This window comes from Octopus bimaculoides, chromosome 28, assembly GCF_046866305.1.
Source record: "Octopus bimaculoides isolate indiv1 chromosome 28, ASM4686630v1, whole genome shotgun sequence".
NCBI classification, from domain to species: domain Eukaryota; kingdom Metazoa; phylum Mollusca; class Cephalopoda; order Octopoda; family Octopodidae; genus Octopus; species Octopus bimaculoides.
The window spans coordinates 20,452,219-20,462,210 of NC_142955.1; the positions used below are offsets into that span (position 1 = coordinate 20,452,219).

The following is a 9,992-nucleotide window of genomic DNA, read 5'->3' on the forward strand; positions in this document are numbered from 1 at the left end:
CCATACACCCCCACACACAGAAACCTCCACATATGTCGGTGCGATAGGCATGTGTTTGCCTGAGAAATGACAAAGTGGTAACTGATTCAATTATAACATTTTTATTAGCTGGAGTTAATAAATATTAATAGCCACTACATTCAATTTTAACAACTTGCTTCGAGTTGCTAGACAAATGATGGAACCAGGATATGTTCGTGTGTGTGTGTGTGTGTGTTCGTTCTCTCATCTTGCTTGGCCGGAGGAAAATCTCTGTCTCACACTAGCAGAGGTCTCATAGTAGCAGTCTCCCTGTCTGTCTGTCCCTGTGTGTCCTGACGTCTTGCTGACCACTCTATTTATAAGAATCGTGGCAGCTAGAAGGACATACATACTGCAGCAGAGTTTGTACCTAAATAGGTTAGATGCTGACCAGTTGAACTTCGCCTGACATTCTAAGGTCGAAGGTCAAAGGGAGATGATCGATCACTTTTTGACAGGACAAAGAAAACCTGTTTTTCGCGCCTGTTGATTGTCGTGTTTGGGCGACCGCTAATTCTTAGATTCGGTTTCGAATCTAGGCTTGGAGAAGGAAATGTAAATTTTTACACTACCCCTCTTCTAGTGAGAAGGCCGGAGATCGAACGATTTTGGAAATGTTATCTTTTTGTGTATGCACAAAAAAATTTTACAAGGTGCAACAGACAAGTGAATGTCAAAAACATGGGACATAAAAAAAATATGAAGCAAGGATTCACTGTTGGTGTGTGCTATATGGTGGGCAATGCATATATGTGCCCAGGCAGAAACATGTTGGCGCGTTGAAAGAGACGTGCATCTATTGATTGCTCGACCCACTAGAGGTCTAAATAGAGGCAGGTTGTATTTCAGTGGCGCAAAAGATCAAATGGTAGCACGAGTGAGAATGTGACTGTTGCAAGTGTGTGTAAACGTCAGATAACAAAATATTTTTACAAGAAAGCAAAACAGTTTAAAAAGAAAACAAAACATATGTACATGCAAAAAATGAAAGAATGTTCATCGAAAAAGTTCGCTTGTGAAATGTTCAGTAAAATGTTCAAACAGAAAGTTTTTCGCTGATATGGAACAATGTTTTCTTTTATGTATACAAATTGTTCGTTGAATTCTTTAGGTTTGAATGTAGGTGATGCAGTCATATGAGTTATGTTTTGATGTATGCGTTCCATTAAAGAAGATGGGTAGGTTGAGAATTGGGACTTACCCGAAAAACTTGCACAAACCTTGCTGGCCATCGAACAGTTCTTCCCGATTTAGTGTGCCGGGGTTGTGCAGAATCTGTAGTGCTTGCTGGGGTTGGTGAGTCTGTTCGAGGAACAGAGGGAACTGAATGTAAGTCGTCCTCGATGAAGCCTTTTTTCAAACGATCAATCGAAATGGTATTTCGTTTACCTCCGATATCGAGGACGAAATACTTGGGTTCTCGTTTGATGACTTTGTACGGCCCGGAATATGGTGGCCGGAGTTGCGATGGTGGCCGGAATATGGTGGCCATCGTTTCTGACGAAAACATGAGTCCAAGTGTTGATGTCCTTGGGAACATGTGAAACGACGTTCTGTTGTCTGGGGCCTGCAGGTGACAAAAGCGACATGGATGTCCGCAATCGGTGCACATATTGTGCTGGGTCAGGAAGGTGTTGTGATGCAACAGGTTCAATCATCTGCCCAGGTAAGGTGAGTGTTGAGCCGTAGACTAGTTCTGCCGGAGTGTGTCCAACTTCCTCCTTAACCGTGGATCGAATACCAAGGAGGATGAAGGGGAGATGTTCCAGCCAGTTGGAAGAGTCTGCAGATGCTTTAATAGCTGCTTTGAGTTGGCGGTGGAAGCGTTCAACCATGCCATTTGCTGCAGGGTGGTAAGCAGTAGTGCGGGTGTGTTTGCACCCGAGTAGACGAGTCAGTTCGGCGAAAAGGTGGGAATCAAACTGACGTCCTCTGTCTGTGGTGATTGTTCCGGCTGTGCCAAAACACGAAACCCATTGTGATATCAGCGTTTTGGCGACCGTCTCTGCCGATGAATCGGATAAGGGCCAAGCTTCGGGCCATCGCGAAAAACGGTCCACGCAGGTGAGTAGATGAGTGTAATTCTGCGAAGGTGGCAGAGGTCCTACGATATCAATGTGAACGTGCTGAAATCGTGCGTCGGGTTGCGAAAATGAACCGATTGGTGATTTTATGTGCCGGTAGATTTTTGCTTTTTGGCACGCGACACAGCACTTGGTCCATTCTCTGATGTCCTTGTTGATATTGGTCCACACAAAACGGGTTGATATCAGCTTTTGAGTGGAGCGAATACCAGGATGTGACAGAGAATGCAGAGCAGAGAAAACTTCACGACGATATTTTTGCGGTACATAAGGGCGTTGGTGACCAGTGGAGATATCACACCAAATATGGGCCGAGGAAGATGGTAGCGGAACATGTTGAAATTTGAGAGATGGCGAATTCCGGAGCTTTAGAAGTTCTTCGTCATTCTCCTGTTCAGCTGCTATACTAGCCAGATCAATTGTAGACGTGGTGTGGATGGCATTGATCTGCGTTCGAGGCAGTGCATCGGCTGCTAAGTTAGTCGTCCCTTCGATGTGGCGAATATCCGTCGTATATTGTGATATGAAGTCGAGGTGGCGGATTTCTCTCGGCGAGTGGCGATTAGGCTTGGTGTTGAATGCATATACCAGTGGTTTGTGATCGGTGTATATGGCAAAATTGGTACCCTCTAGCATGTGTCAGAAATGCTTAACGGCCAGGTATGCCGCCAATAATTCCCGACTGAAGGTACTGTATTTCGTTTCGGCGGGTTTTAACCGCTTAGAAAAGAAAGACAACGGTTGCCATATGCCATCAACAAGCTGCTGTAGGACGCCTCCTATTCCGGAATCGGATGCATCGACGAGTAAACACAGCGAGGCATTTGGTTTCGGATACACCAACATACTAGCGTTGGATAAAGCTTTTTTTAGGGCGGCGAAAGAGGCGAGCTGATGTTCATCCAGGGCAATTTCGGTATTTTTGCAGGTTCGCTGACGTAGCAAATCTGTGAGCGGTTGCGCTATCTCGGCAAGGTGAGGTACAAATCTCCGATAAAAATTCACTAGACCGAGGAACTCCCTTAATTTGCGGAGAGATGTGGGTGGCGAAAATTCCACGATGGCCTGTACTTTATCAGGGAGGGGACGAATACCATCCTTATCGATGATGTGCCCGAGAAAATGAAGGGAAGCAACTCCGAAATCACATTTGCTGGGATTGATGACGACTCCGAATTTTTGCAGACGTTCGAATAGCAAGTGCAGATGTTGGTCATGCTTTTCTTCCGAGTTACTGGCCACCAGTATGTCGTCTATGTAGGCATAGACGAAAGGCAAACCTCTGGTGACCATGTCGATGAACCTTTGGAATGTCTGTGCTGCGTTGCGTAAACCGAAAGGCATACGCAGGAATTCAAACATTCCGAAAGGTGTCGTGACTGCTGTTTTTGGGATGTCCTCGGGTTCAACCGGTATTTGGTTGTACGCTCGCACAAGGTCGATTTTGGAAAAAATGCGAGCGCCATGCAGCGAGCTAGAAAAATCCTGCAGATAAGGGACTGGGTAAGCATCACTGACGGTACTTTTGTTTAGTGACCGATAATCACCGCAAACTCGCCAGTCGGTCGATGATTTTTTGGGGACGCAGTGTATCGGCGAGGACCAGTTGCTGCTGGACGGGCGGATGATTCCAAGGTCGAGCATGTGTTGGAATTCCCGTTTGACGGCTTTGAGGCGATCAGGTGGTAACCTTCTGGGTCGTGCAGCAACAGGTGGACCGCTGGTCTTGATGTGGTGGGTGATATCGTGCTTGATCGGCTGGTTGTGGAAAACTGGTCGAGCGACGTCCGGGTACTGTTTCAGGATGGTACTGTGACGAGTCGTTGTTGAAAGCAATATGGTTGGGCTGACTGTGGCCATACGAGCGGCTATACCGCGCACAGTAAGCTGTGTGGTGCTGTCGACAAGTCGTCTGTTTTGTATGTCTACTAGGAGACCGAAATGATGGAGGAAATCGGCTCCTAAGATAGGGGTCGGCAGTTTTGCGATGACAAATACCCACTGGAATGTGCGGCGTAGTCCCAAGTTCAGTGTTAGGGACTGTTCCCTAACTGTTGGATTGGCGAGTGATTGACTGCCTGAAGACAGACTGGTGTCTCCGTTCGTTTTCCTGAAATGCTGGACACGGGGATTACGCTGACTTCCGCGCCGGTGTCAACTAGGAAACGTGTGCCTGTTACCCGATCGCAAACGAAAAACAGGCGACTTTGTGGGTGCGAACCAGGAACGTCCGTCGCATTCAGTTCCCGGCTGTACCGTTTCCCGAACTGGGTGATGCGAATGAGCATGGTATGGTGCATTTCTGCGCCTGTGTACCGAATTTTCGGTGGTACCAGCACGTGTCGGGTGAGTTGCGGGTAGCACTGGGACTGCGGGATCGTCTACCATATCGATGCGGTCGGCTGCTGCTTCGGCGCCGGTTTCCAAGCGATAGGGCCTGTATTTGGGTTGTGAGGGTTTGTATTTGTGCGGCTTGCTGCGTCATTAATGAACGCAAGTCCGCAATTTCGTACGACACAGAACCGTGTGGAGCCATGACGAGATTACGGACGACGTTCATGATCTCTGGTGAAAGAGAACCGATTACATGCGACAGTCGAGACGCATCGCTCAGTATTCGGTGAGAAGAAAACTGGGCTTCTATGTGGTGAAACCATAATGCAGGGTCGTGCGTCCAGAATGGGGGAATTTTCCACGTAATCGCCGCTTGAATTGTCGTGTCGGAAGGTAATGGATTCACCGCTGGATTCGGTTCTGGAAGAGCCATGGTGTTCGCAGAAATTCACAGTTGGTTTGTTGACAGATGATGTGCAGGCTGTTATTCTTCGTAGAAGCTGGTTCCAGGGAAGGCCGGAATTCTTTGACGGGGTCACCAAAATGTAGTGGAGTCACCAGAATGTAGTGTGTTTTTGTTGAGTGTCGGTGCGATAGGCATGTGTTTGCCTGAGAAATGACAAAGTGGTAACTGATTCAATTATAACATTTTTATTAGATGGAGTTAATAAATATTAATAGCCACTACATTCAATTTTAACAACTTGCTTCGAGTTGCTAGACAAATGATGGAACCAGGATATGTTCGTGTGTGTGTGTGTGTGTGTGTTCGTTCTCTCATCTTGCTTGGCCGGAGGAAAATCTCTGTCTCACACTAGCAGAGGTCTCATAGTAGCAGTCTCCCTGTCTGTCTGTCCCTGTGTGTCCTGACGTCTTGCTGACCACTCTATTTATAAGAATCGTGGCAGCTAGAAGGACATACATACTGCAGCAGAGTTTGTACCTAAATAGGTCAGATGCTGACCAGTTGAATTTCGCCTGACATTCTAAGGTCGAAGGTCAAAGGGAGATGATCGATCACTTTTTGACAGGACAAAGAAAACCTGTTTTTCGCGCCTGTTGATTGTCGTGTTTGGGCGACCGCTAATTCTTAGATTCGGTTTCGAATCTAGGCTTGGAGAAGGAAATGTAAATTTTTACATCTATATATGTACATGTATGTACATACCTTCACGTACCTGTATATATATATAGATGCATATCTGGGTACAGGACGTTGCAAACAAAATATAACCGGATGACTTCGGGTATTTCTGCGTCAAGTGAGATTTAACGAAATGGGAGGAGAGTCAGAAGAAATTAAACGGTTGGGTGTCTCATTTTATGAAATTCATAAAAGCATTGTCTCTGTTGTATCAACTAAACTCGAACAGATGCGTTAAAAATAGACGCATCTGATGCATAAAACTTCGATTCTGTTTTCTGCATTTTACATACACACCTGAAGCAGGTGAGAATAAATCTGTAAGGCTTTTTTTCTTCTTCTAGTTTAAAATGAGACATTGCTGGCATGATTTCGTTATATCTATAACGCATAGATACATAAAAACAGACAGAAACAATCAAGCAAACACAATCCATTAGATTTCTTCTTCTTCTTCTTCTCCCATTTCGGGTACAGAAAATACCCGAAGTCGTCGTTGAAAAATGATGAAAGAAATAAAACAAATCAAAAGATGATAGGAAGCTGAGGCAAGGGCGAGGTTTTGGTAGATTAAATGAACTGTGAAGAAGAGACTCTTGGAAATCTTCATTTAAACTGCCAGAATGTATTCTTGTTTTGTTTTGGTTCTTCTTTTTTTCAGTATAAGTTATTTACGGATTATAAACACTCCTCTGCTTCTCACAAAAGCGTGTGTGTTGTGGTATGAAGGGAAAATTAAGAAACAGGAGGGTTGACATTAAAAAAAACAAGGGGAAATGAGCTTTTCTTCTTACCTGTCAACAATCTGGAGGGGAAGGTTTTCTTCTCTTCGTTGTAAACATGACATCCAGTTGCCCTCTGACCTCTTCCGCTCACCAATGCGCATGCTCCCATCGATGCTTCCGTCCGGACGGACTCCAGACAGAACCAAAACATTCTCACACTTTCGCCTTAATTTCAGCTTCTACTCAATACTTCGTGTGTTTACATTTTCTGTCTCTGACAATTTTTTTTAGCTATGAGCGATTAGATTGTTATCGTTTTTCTGAGTGGTTGGCGTTAGGAAGGTCATCCAGCTGTAGAAACTCTGCCAAATTAGATTGGAGCCTGGTGTTGCCATCCGGTTTCACCAGTCCTCAGTCAAATCGTCCAACCCATGCTAGCATGGAAAGCGGACGTTAAATGATGATGATGATGATGATACATACACACTCAAATACTTTCCATCATTGAAAGATGCTGTAATTTCCTCAGTACTTACTGATTAATAAAAATCTTCAGTAGGTTTCCTAACCTTGCTGTTCCACAAATATTTAGATTAGGAATGTATGACAGACTTAAAAGTAAGTGTTGGGGTTTATATGATAGATTAAACCCACCAAAGCAAAACCGCAGCATGGTCACAGCTCAATGATTTCAAGAGTAAACCACATAATATAGCTTGAAATATCTTGGGTGATAGACTTAATCCTCATCCACCCTATTCTAAAATCATCACCTGACATTTGGGATCCTTTTAAGAGAGGATTGATCTGTTGTATGCATTCCTGTTAGGCCTCCTGTTTGGGAGATATCTTCCTCCCATCCACCAATTAGAGATCTTGGAAAAAATAAAGGGTCATAGCTGAGGGAGTCTTCACACTTCTTTCGCCATGTCCAGGTCGATCTGCATTGGAAGCAGTCTCTAGAAATTTCTTTACAATTTTCGAGGCTGATTTTTGGTTACTATTAAGGATTTTTGATATAGCTTTATTACTTTCGCCTCCTTTGTTGAGGGTTACGATTGTATTTTGGTCTATAGTCATTATTTAAGTCATAAATCTGAATTTATTTTGGCTGAAACAAAAAGAAGACAAACAAAGTTTTTATAATGTCGTATCATTTTAATATCTTATCACATTCATTGCTAGTTATTAAATACCGAAACTTTGGTTGCTTTAATATCAGGACACTCTGTATATATATGTATATATATTATTTTATTAAAGCTGGAAACAATTCACCAAATGGCAGCAAATGAGGATCCATTTATACACAGTCTTTATTTTTTTCAGATTAGTTCCCCAATGAGATTTAAAAGCTCGTGCAATGAACTGGTATCTACATTATATATATACATACATGTGTGTGTGTATATATGTGTGTGTGTGTGTGTGTGTGTATATGTGTGTGTGTGTGAGTGTATATATATATATATATATATATATATATATATGTGTGTGTGTGTGTGTGTGTATATATATATTCAGAGCAAGTGACATTGTTGCGTCTTTTAGAAAAATATTGTTTTTATTTTCATAGAAAAATAGGTTTATTCAAATTTAATTTTTTTAAAAAACAAACTGGATTTTATTATCTATACAAAGATGATGATGACGATGATGATGATGTTTGTTTACATTAGTCCAAGACCATGGATTTGGGGGCTGGTGAAAGGGAGGGAGATCCTTTAGGGGATTCTTGGTACCAATCACTGTACAAAATGTAAGTTGTGAACTGAATAATAATAATAATAATAAACTCCTTTCTACTGATGGCACGATCCTCAAATTTGAGGGGAGGGGATGTGTCAATTACAGTGGCCCCAATATTTTATTAGTATTTAATTTATTGACCATGAAAGGATAAAAGGCAAAGTTGACCCTGGTGGCATTTGAACTCAGAACATGAAGCATTTCGTCCAGTGGATGAATGTTTCTGCCTTCATTATAATAATAATAATAATAATGGTTGAAAATTTTGCCTGAAGAGCAGCAATTATAAAATTAGTTTATACCATAAGCACAAGGCTGGAGATTTGTGCGACAAAGAGGTTGGGGCAGCTGTCAGCAATCAAGGGATGAAATCAACCCCCGAACATGACATGTACATTTTTATTTTATCAACCCCATAAAGATGAAAGGCAAACTCGACCCCAGTGGGATTTGAACCTAGAATTTGAATTTTCTGAAGACTTTAAAACACTCCAGCTAATTCGTGGCCCTGTTTATTACCTACAACACCCAGTTATTGTTTACAATCTCGAATTATTAGCCACAATCCTCTGTGAAGAGTACATCATCGTCATGGTCCAATGAATCGTCAATCAAGAATGACTGCAGCAAACACTCCATAATTGTGTCTGTTCTCTTGTTGTAGTCAATCTGGTCCCTAAGGATCGACAGTCGATCTTCAAGGGACAACTTGTCTCTGACCTCGGGGACACTGAAGTCCCCAGGATAAGAAATGGGGTTGGGAGACAACTTTGATGCATGTGGTTCTAAGGAGCCACAGCCAAGCTTAACATTGCGATCCTTCTTCTTCAGAATTTTCCCCTCCTCCTCTTCATCATCAAAAGCAGCACTGCTGACACCCCTAGGGTAGAACTCAGAGTACCCGTCTCTCTCCTCTTGCCATGTGTCGTCCTCATACTGCAGGTCACCTGCCACCACCGACTGCATTAAGAAAGACTCAAACCCATCACTCTTTGTACGTTCGGCACCAATCGAAGCCTTTACAGTTTCAGCCAATTGGTGGTGGTCATCATGGTTGGAATCCCAGCCTGAGGGCTTGCCTTGGTGTAGAGATTTACTAGCAGACAGCAGAGTCTCCCGTAAGTCTTTGCTGCGGACGTCAATGGATCGATAAAATGTAGATTCCAGGTTGCAGCTCTCTGTGGACAGAAATAAGAAAAACAATAATAATAATAATAATATAATGGTGAAAGCGAGGGAGATTTTTTAGGGGATTCTTGGTACCAATCGCTGTACAAAATGTAAGTTGTGAGCTGAATAATAACGATAATAATAATAATAATAATCCTTATTACTAAAGACACAAGGCCTGAAATTTTGGGGCAGGGGACTAGTCAATTACACTGACTCAGTGTATTACTGGTACTTAATTCATCAATCCCGAAAGGATGAAAGACAAAGTCGACCTCAGCAGAATTTGAACTCAGAATGTGCTGCGATGGACAAAATACCGCAAAGCATTTCGTACATCATGCTAATGATGTTGCCACCTTAATAATAATAACAATAATAATATTTTCCCATTTTACTTACAAGGGCAGCTTATGGAAGATGGGGGGGATGACTTGATTATAGCGAACCCAGTTCTTGACTGGTCTTTTATTTTTATCGACCCTGAAAGGGTGAAAGGCAAAGTCGACCTTTGCAGGATTTGAACTCAGAACATAAAGAGCTGAAAAAACAATTCTGCCAAATCACAATCATCACCGAGGACTAAACAACAACAACAATAGCCACTTATACTAACTACTATATTAAACATTAGATAGTGTAGTCCTAGATGCACTATGCCTGAATAAAAGATGGGATGGTCACAGCTGGAACGTCTTTGATGAAATATCTGACTGGATCAGACCCTATACCTACCTCTCACTTTATTCTCCACAATGGCTGCTT

The 9,992-nt window shown here is 42.8% G+C and overlaps 1 long non-coding RNA gene across 1 annotated transcript in view; it reads right to left on the reverse strand.

Moving 5' to 3' along the window:
- Nucleotides 1-7,445: 7,445 nt before the first annotated feature.
- LOC149130729 (uncharacterized) overlaps nucleotides 7,446-9,992 on the reverse strand; it is a 4,213-nt gene continuing 1,666 nt past the window's right edge. Inside the window, exons 1-2 of the long non-coding RNA XR_016238744.1 lie at nucleotides 9,963-9,992; nucleotides 7,446-9,235 (exon numbers count right to left, since the gene is read on the reverse strand). The exon at nucleotides 9,963-9,992 is cut by the window's right edge and continues 1,666 nt beyond it. This is a non-coding gene — a long non-coding RNA (uncharacterized LOC149130729). The remainder of the gene's footprint in view (nucleotides 9,236-9,962) is intronic.